Raw genomic sequence first — 7,504 nt, 5'->3', positions numbered from 1 at the left:
GTGGCAGCTGCTTCAGATCATCAGATCTCTCCTTTCCCCCCATCCCAAGGGTACCTCTTGCTACTGGGCTTCTGAACTCTCTACATATATATATATATACACAGTATATATATATATATATATATATATATATATATATATACCCTGTTTCCCCGAAAATAAGACAGTGTCTTATTTTAAGGTGTGCTCCCAAAGATGCGCTAGGTCTTATTTTCAGGGGACGTCTTATCTTTCCTGTAAGTAGGTCTTATCTTCGGAGGATGTCTTATTTTCTGGGAAACAGGGTAGTCTCTACATATATATATATATAGCGAGAGAAAGAGAGAAAGATAGATAGATACATGGTCAAGAGACTAACTTTGAAATCCTCACTCTCTACAGTTATAATTTCTACTGTGGAATTTTAAAGGCATCATTACTTGTGTCCTGCCTTACTTTTTCTTCATAATTCCTCTCTTCTGGCCAACTCTGTAAGCCTGTGACTCTACTGGCCTTCAGAGAAAATTAATCAAACAAACAATAAAATCAAATGTGTGGTACATGACTCATTCCTCCTTCCATTCTCCCAAATTTTATGCCACTCCCCAAAGGACCACATTCTCTGTAGTGAGTCATGGGTGCCAAGTCTGAGGAATGATGGTGGCCCAGCTCAAGACGAGGCTGGAGAAATCAGGAGAATGCATCCTAGGCTGCTGGTGGTGGGAGTTAGGAAAAAAACCAAAATTCAATTTGTAGTATCTTTATGAATGAATCATAAAAAGGGTGAACTAAAAGTACTTAGAAAAGTTGAGTATGATTCATACTGTATAAGGTGAAGAAATGGAAAGTTTTCTCCCATTCTTCAGCCTTGGTGACTGTTATGATTTGAATATTTGTCCCTTCTAAAACTCATGTTGAAATTTAACCCCCAATGTGGCAACATTGAGAGGTGGGACCCTTAAGAGGTGGTTGGTTCATGAGAGCTGCACCTCCACAAATGGATTAATGGCTTCCTGGATTCATGGGTTATCATTGGAGTGGTGGCTTTATAAGAAGAGGAAGAGACCTGAGGTATGTTTGGCCCCCTCACCATGTGATGCCCAGTGCGACCTTGGGACTCTGCAGAGGTTCTACATGAGCAATAAGGCCTTCATCAGAATGGCTCCTAAGCCTTGGACTTCTCCATCTCTGTAATCATAAGAAATAAATTCTTTTTCTTTATAAATTACCCATTTTCTGGTATTCTGTTATAAACAACAGAAAATGGACTAAGACAGTAATGAATGTGAAAAATGAAGAACATGTCTTCAGTTTAAATTCTACCTCTGTCACTTGCTGGCTGTGACCAAGGAAAATTACATAGTCTCTCTGATCCTCCGTATGCTCATTTAGGTAAGGGAGAGATAACATACTATCTTTAGGTGAGGGGGTAAAGCTAGAGTAAATGAACTGTCTGACCTATAATATTCATTTCCTGTCTTAGCCCTTTTTCTACAGCTATAACTGAATATTATAGACTGAGTAATTTATAAAGAACAGAGATTTATTTGGTTCATAGTTCTAGAGATTGGGAAGTCCAAAAGCATGGCATCAGCATTTGGTGAGGGTTATGGTAGAAAAGCAAGAAGCACAAGATAAAGAGAGGAAACTGGGGAACTCATTCCTTCTATCGAGAGCCCACTCCTATGGTCACTAACCCACCCCAATAATAATGACATTAATCCAATTACAAAGGCAGAGGCTTATTACCTAATCACTTCTTAAAGATTCTATCTCTCAACACTATTATATTGGGGGTTGAGTTTCCAATACATAAAATTTGGAAGACATATTTAAACCACAATATTCACTTTGTCTTTGTTACCTCCTTTTGTATAACAAATTATGCCCCAAACATACTGGCTTCAAACAACAAATATTTATTATCTCATAGTTTCTATGGGCTATGAATCTGGGTACAGTGTAGCTGGGCACCTGTGGCTCCTGATCTCTCCTCTCAAGGTTGTAATGAAAGTGTTGGCCAAAGCTGCAGTCTTAGCTGAAGGCTCACATGAAGGAGGATAGTTTTCTAAGCTCGCTCACTTGGTGGTTATCAGGCTTCAGTTCCTCACTGGCCATTGGCCAGAGACATCAATTCCTTGCCATGTGGGCCTCCCTATACGGCTGCTCAGAACATGGAAGCCGGCTTCTCTCAGAATGACAAATAAGGGAGCAAGAAAAGATATGCCCAATGAAGCCACAGTCTTTTCATAATCTATCTTGAAAGAGGGAGTTCATTATTTTTGTCATACCCTATTTATTAAAAGAGAGTCACAATACCCAGCCTACATTCAAGGGGAGGTGATTTATACAGTGGCATGAATGCAAGGAGGAGAGAGCCATAAGGGCTATCTTAGAAGCTGCCCATGACACTCTTTGCATTCAACAGATATTTATCAAAAGCCTACTCTTTGCCAAGCCATGTGCTAGGTGATTAACCAGATAAAAATAAGTAAAGTGAGACCTGGTACCTTCCTTCATGCAGCTTATAAAAGAGGAGACAGGCACAAATTCACATGGAATTATAACTCATGGTGCTAAGAAACATGTAGCACAGGAATGTGGCCCAGTCAGCAGCCAGTGAATACTTTCCTAAAAAAGTGACACCTGGACCAAGGTATTCTGGTAATCTAAGAAAAGAAGGAAGGGAAAAATCATACCAGGCAGAGAAAATAGCAGGTGCAAAGTTCCCCAATTAGGTATGACATTTAAAAAAATGTAATCTCAAATTAGTTTATGACACCGGACCAACCTGGAAAAGATCTTTACTTTAGATATAAGTTTAATTTCACTTCTGCCAATAGTGATACAACTCAGAGAGGCATTTTGTTTCTAACTTGACTCAAGGGCTGTGTATGCAGCTCAGAAGAGTGTTCTCCATAGCTGTGTTCCTCTGACTTTAAGGGGCATTTAATCCTGTTAGATCTGGTTAAAATGCAGATTCTGATTTGGTAGAACTCAGACTGTGCATCATCTTGGAGCTTGTTAGAAATGTAGAATCTCAGGCCCTAGACCAGAGCTAGAACATGTGAACACATGAGTCATCTGGAAAGTCTGGATTCTATCCCAAAAGATGCTACTTCAGTTGGTTTGGGTAGAACTCAAGAATTTGTATTTCTAACACGCTGCCACCATACTTTGAGTATTATTATTCTAGGCTCCCAGAGTTCAAATTATTACCCAGGATATTCCAAAAAAGATCTTGAATAATAGACCCTACTGTGGCAAATCTTAAGGAAAGACATCTTTTCTCTCTGATTGAGGAAGCTAGAAAGAGAGAGAGGGAGGATGTCTACACCCTGGTGACTGCTCAAGGAAATACAGAAGTACATTTCTTTCAGGAACCTCCTAGGGACCTTTGGGACTGTCAGTGTGTCAACAACCAAGGCACACTTTTACAGATAAAGCCACATTTCTTGGAGACACATTTTCACCCAAATAATACTTTTCATTCCTTGGAACATCTACATGACTGTGAGAGACCATTAAAACATAGGCAATGTGAAGTTGAGGTCAGAATCCTAGACTTACACTCAAAAGGCCAAAGAGTGGTCCTCAGTTCTGTCCCTTCACTGATGTCAGACTCTGGGTAAGACATTACTCCTTCAACATCAGTTGTTTGAAAAGGAGACAATAATCCTTCAACAACATATTGAAAAGGAGAATGATACCAGCCTCAACTATCAAACAAAATTATTGTAAAAAAAACAAGCGATGGTGCTTCTTCCCCTTTCTTCTCTCTCCTCTCATCCTCTTTTCTTCCCTCCCTTTGTCTTCTCCTGTCCCATCTTCCCCTTCCTTTCCCTGGAGCCCAAGTGTCGTCAGGGGGGCATCCAAGTAGAGAGGGAGCCTAGTGCAAAGAGAGAATTCAAGTGGGACCAGGACAGTCTCCTAAAGTTGGTGGAGTACGGTGGTCTGGTTCAGGGTGTCAGAGCCTGAGAAGGGTGAGGAGGTACATAGTGGTTCCAACTACAGGAAATTGGCAATGTGGGAGGAAATGGGTCAAATAAATAAACATATTAAAGACAATGGAAGTCAGGCTCTCATGGTTAGAAAATGGAGTTACCAGCAAGTAAAGAGGGAAAATTGGAATAGACCTGGTGATGAATTTGAGTTGTTTTTAGATAGATGTTGAAACAAATATAGATGTAAACATAAGTTGTGTGTGTGTGCTTCCTTCTGTCCACTGAGAAAGTCTGGCATGAGCAACACCACAGCAGTGAGAACACAGCACTTTGTCTTCACGTTCAAATACCATGTTTCACTGAAGGGATTCAGTGCTCCTTGGAGAAATTCCTGATTCCACAGTTGGGGCAAGGAGAGTGTAAGATGAGCCGTGGTACCAGGAACTAAGGACATGAATGATGATGATTCTAATACCAACTTGAAGAAGCTCCTGCTGGCCATATTTGAGATAATTTGAGCCCAAAACTAAATAATGATACTAACAAATTATAACCTAAAAAATAAAGTCAGAAAACATGGGTACAGAAAGATACGAAGAAAAGTTCGATGAGAGAAATGGGGTATTTACATGATCTCAAATTACCTCCCCACAAAATATTTACGAATTATGAAGAGAAAAGGAGTAAAACTACTATTTAGAAGCCTGGAAGACAAATCCTCAATCAAGTGATCCTAATGAATATGTTCAGTAACGGGGTAAGTTGAAACGAGGCACCACCCATGAGTGTGTAACAAATAGACCACAGTGTCATTTCTGTGACATTCCAGGCAAACATGCATAACCTGAAACTAATCACAAAGAAATAACTCCATTCTCCAACACTGAAAGCCCATTGAATGAAAGATATTCTACAAAATAACTGATCTAAAATTTACAGAAGCATCAAAGTCATGAAGGAAAGTCCAAGGAACCGCTCCAGACTGATGAGACTTGAGACATGATAACCAAATGGGATGCATGACCCTAGACTGCATCCTATTGCTATAAAGGACATAATGGGAAATTCAGGAAAACAATCCAAGGCTGATGATTAAATGGCGGTAATGTATTAAAATGTCAATTTCCTGACTTGAGTAGTTATACCTTGGTTATGCAGGAAAATAACCTTGTTTTCAGGAAATACTAGTGTTCAAGGCCAATGGGAAAACATGTTGACAACTTACAAGTGATTTGGGGAGAAAAGTTTTGCATTCTATGTTTGCAACTTACCTGTAAGTTTGATATTGTTTCTCAAAGAAAAAACAAACAGTGATGCATACCAAGGTGTCCTGGGAGATACAAAGCAATTTATGAAGGACGGAGGGGATGACGTCACTCTTGCCTCCACCTGCCATGAACGCATCACCATGCCCTGGCCTTTCTACTCTGCAGGTTTTGTCTCCTGAGCCATGTCTCCTTCAACCTTTCAGCATCATTCACCCCAGTCTAGACTCTCATGGCCACTCAACAGAGCCAAGGCAGCAGCCCCCAAGCTTTTCCTCCTCCTGCTTTTAATGCCAACTTCTCTTTCTCTCTGCTCTACCCTATCCCCAACCACCTGATCTGCTCCCCTTATTACTAGCTGAGGGACTTTAATAACACCAAGACCTAGTGGTGTCCCCTCTCCCCTGTGCCTGTACATGAGGTCCTGACTCCTTAAATGTCTGAGTACAACCTTTTAGCTCATCTATCTGCCTTTCTGTAAACCCACTGTCAACCTTTCTGCTTCTAAGGCTCAGTAATGCTATTTGCTCAGACTTTACCTCCCTGCAAGACTCCTACTCATTCCTTAAGAGGCAGTTCAAATATTGTTTCTTCTATGAAGCCTTCTCTGATCCCCACTACCCTACCCCAGGCAAAGAGAACCCTCCTTCATGGAATTATAAGTCTTAGCACAGAGCCCTCCCATAATAACTGTCATTGTAATGTAATTGCTTGCTTTGCCACATAATATTTGTCTCCCTCCAGACAGAGGGGCAGAGACTATGTCTTAATGAGGTTAGGACCAACCCTTTGCTATTCAATAAATGCCTGCTGAAGATCGATGGTGTGGCTGTGCCATGCACTAGGCACCTGGTGGCACTGGTGTTGAGATTCCTCTCTCGTATGGGAATGGAAGGCCCTGCAATAGCTGGAGGAAAATTTGATGAGTCTGGGACACACATAGTTACAGTTAAATTAAAAAAATTGATCCCCAGCACTAAGGTCTGCTTTCTTTTCTTTTCTGGCTAGTCACAAAACACTTAGAAATAGGATGCTCTTTTTACCTGTCTGTACATTAAGAAAGACTCTGACAAAGTCTGCTCTAGCTCCCCACACTCTGTACACTGTTGGGGAGCCTGTCCCAGCCAGGGTCCCAGGTGGGTTGCCAGGATGTACAGGAGTGGTGCAAAGGTTGTGACCTGAAGGGGGCGCTATTATCTCCATGGGGGTGCTGGTGCCAGGAGTGGAAGTGCTGATTAAAGAACCAAGTTCTGCATCAAACCTAGCAGGAGCCAAAGTCAGGTGTCTCAGTCAAGTAGAGGCCCAGGGTTTGGAGGGAAGGACAAGAAGCTGAGCGTCTACAGTGCGGCAGGAGGCAGCATCAGGAAGGTTGGCTTCAGATGCAGCTGGAAAATGGCTCTGGCATTGAGGGCTAGCAGGGTGGGTTAGCACAATCCCTTAAGGGGTCCAAAGTGAGTCAGATGACAGTGAACCATAAGGAATCAACAAAGCTTCTTATGTTACTACAAGTATTTATTTGTTTGTTTGTTTTGGTAGAGACAAGGTCTTGCTATTGCCCAGGCTGGTCTTAAACTCCTGGGCTGATGTGCTCCTCCTCACTCAGCCTCCCAAAGTGCTAGGATTACAGGTGAAAGCCACTATGTATGGTCACAGATATTTACTTTTCACTTCTGCTAAAGCCTCCTTGCTTTTTGTGGCATTTCATTTATCAAAGAGAAGCATCTGTAGAAGAGAAAACCAATGCTATTCTTGGGCTGGGCTAATCTTGTGTATTTGTAAGTGGATGCTAAATTCCTTCTGAGTCTTACAAAATAAGGCAGGGATATATCACCCACAGCCTCAAGTCTCAGCCCAGCTGCAGACCACTGGGAGTCACCAAATATTCCAAGTTAAATTAATTTTAAAGTTTTCCTAATAAAAATGTACACAATAGATCTGTCTTTAGACTAGCCCCAAAGAGATCAGGGAATGAGTCATTCCATTTACAGCAACACAAAAAGAGAGATTCACAACAGAAAACTCTTTTATAAAGCAAGCTGCCCACATGTATTTAAAAAGAGCTGGGAGTTAGGAAATCTGTAATAAGTACACGAATGTCTAGGAGCACGTCTATAGAAGTCAATTACACCAGCCCACATGTCCAGGAGGGACAAACCACTTTCACAAAATCAAACAATTCAGCAATTGAAGTTCACAGGGTTGGAGAAGCATTGATTCCCAGCTCGTGATTCAAGAGTACAATTCTGACATTTGTTAAAAGTCCTCTTTTTTTCATATTAATTCAAAACATGCATTCTACTACTTTGCTTGGCACTA

The sequence above is a fragment of the Nycticebus coucang genome, chromosome 24 (assembly GCF_027406575.1).
Source record: "Nycticebus coucang isolate mNycCou1 chromosome 24, mNycCou1.pri, whole genome shotgun sequence".
In the NCBI taxonomy this organism is placed as follows: Eukaryota; Metazoa; Chordata; class Mammalia; order Primates; family Lorisidae; genus Nycticebus; species Nycticebus coucang.
Note: the sequence above shows the minus strand (reverse complement) of the source record.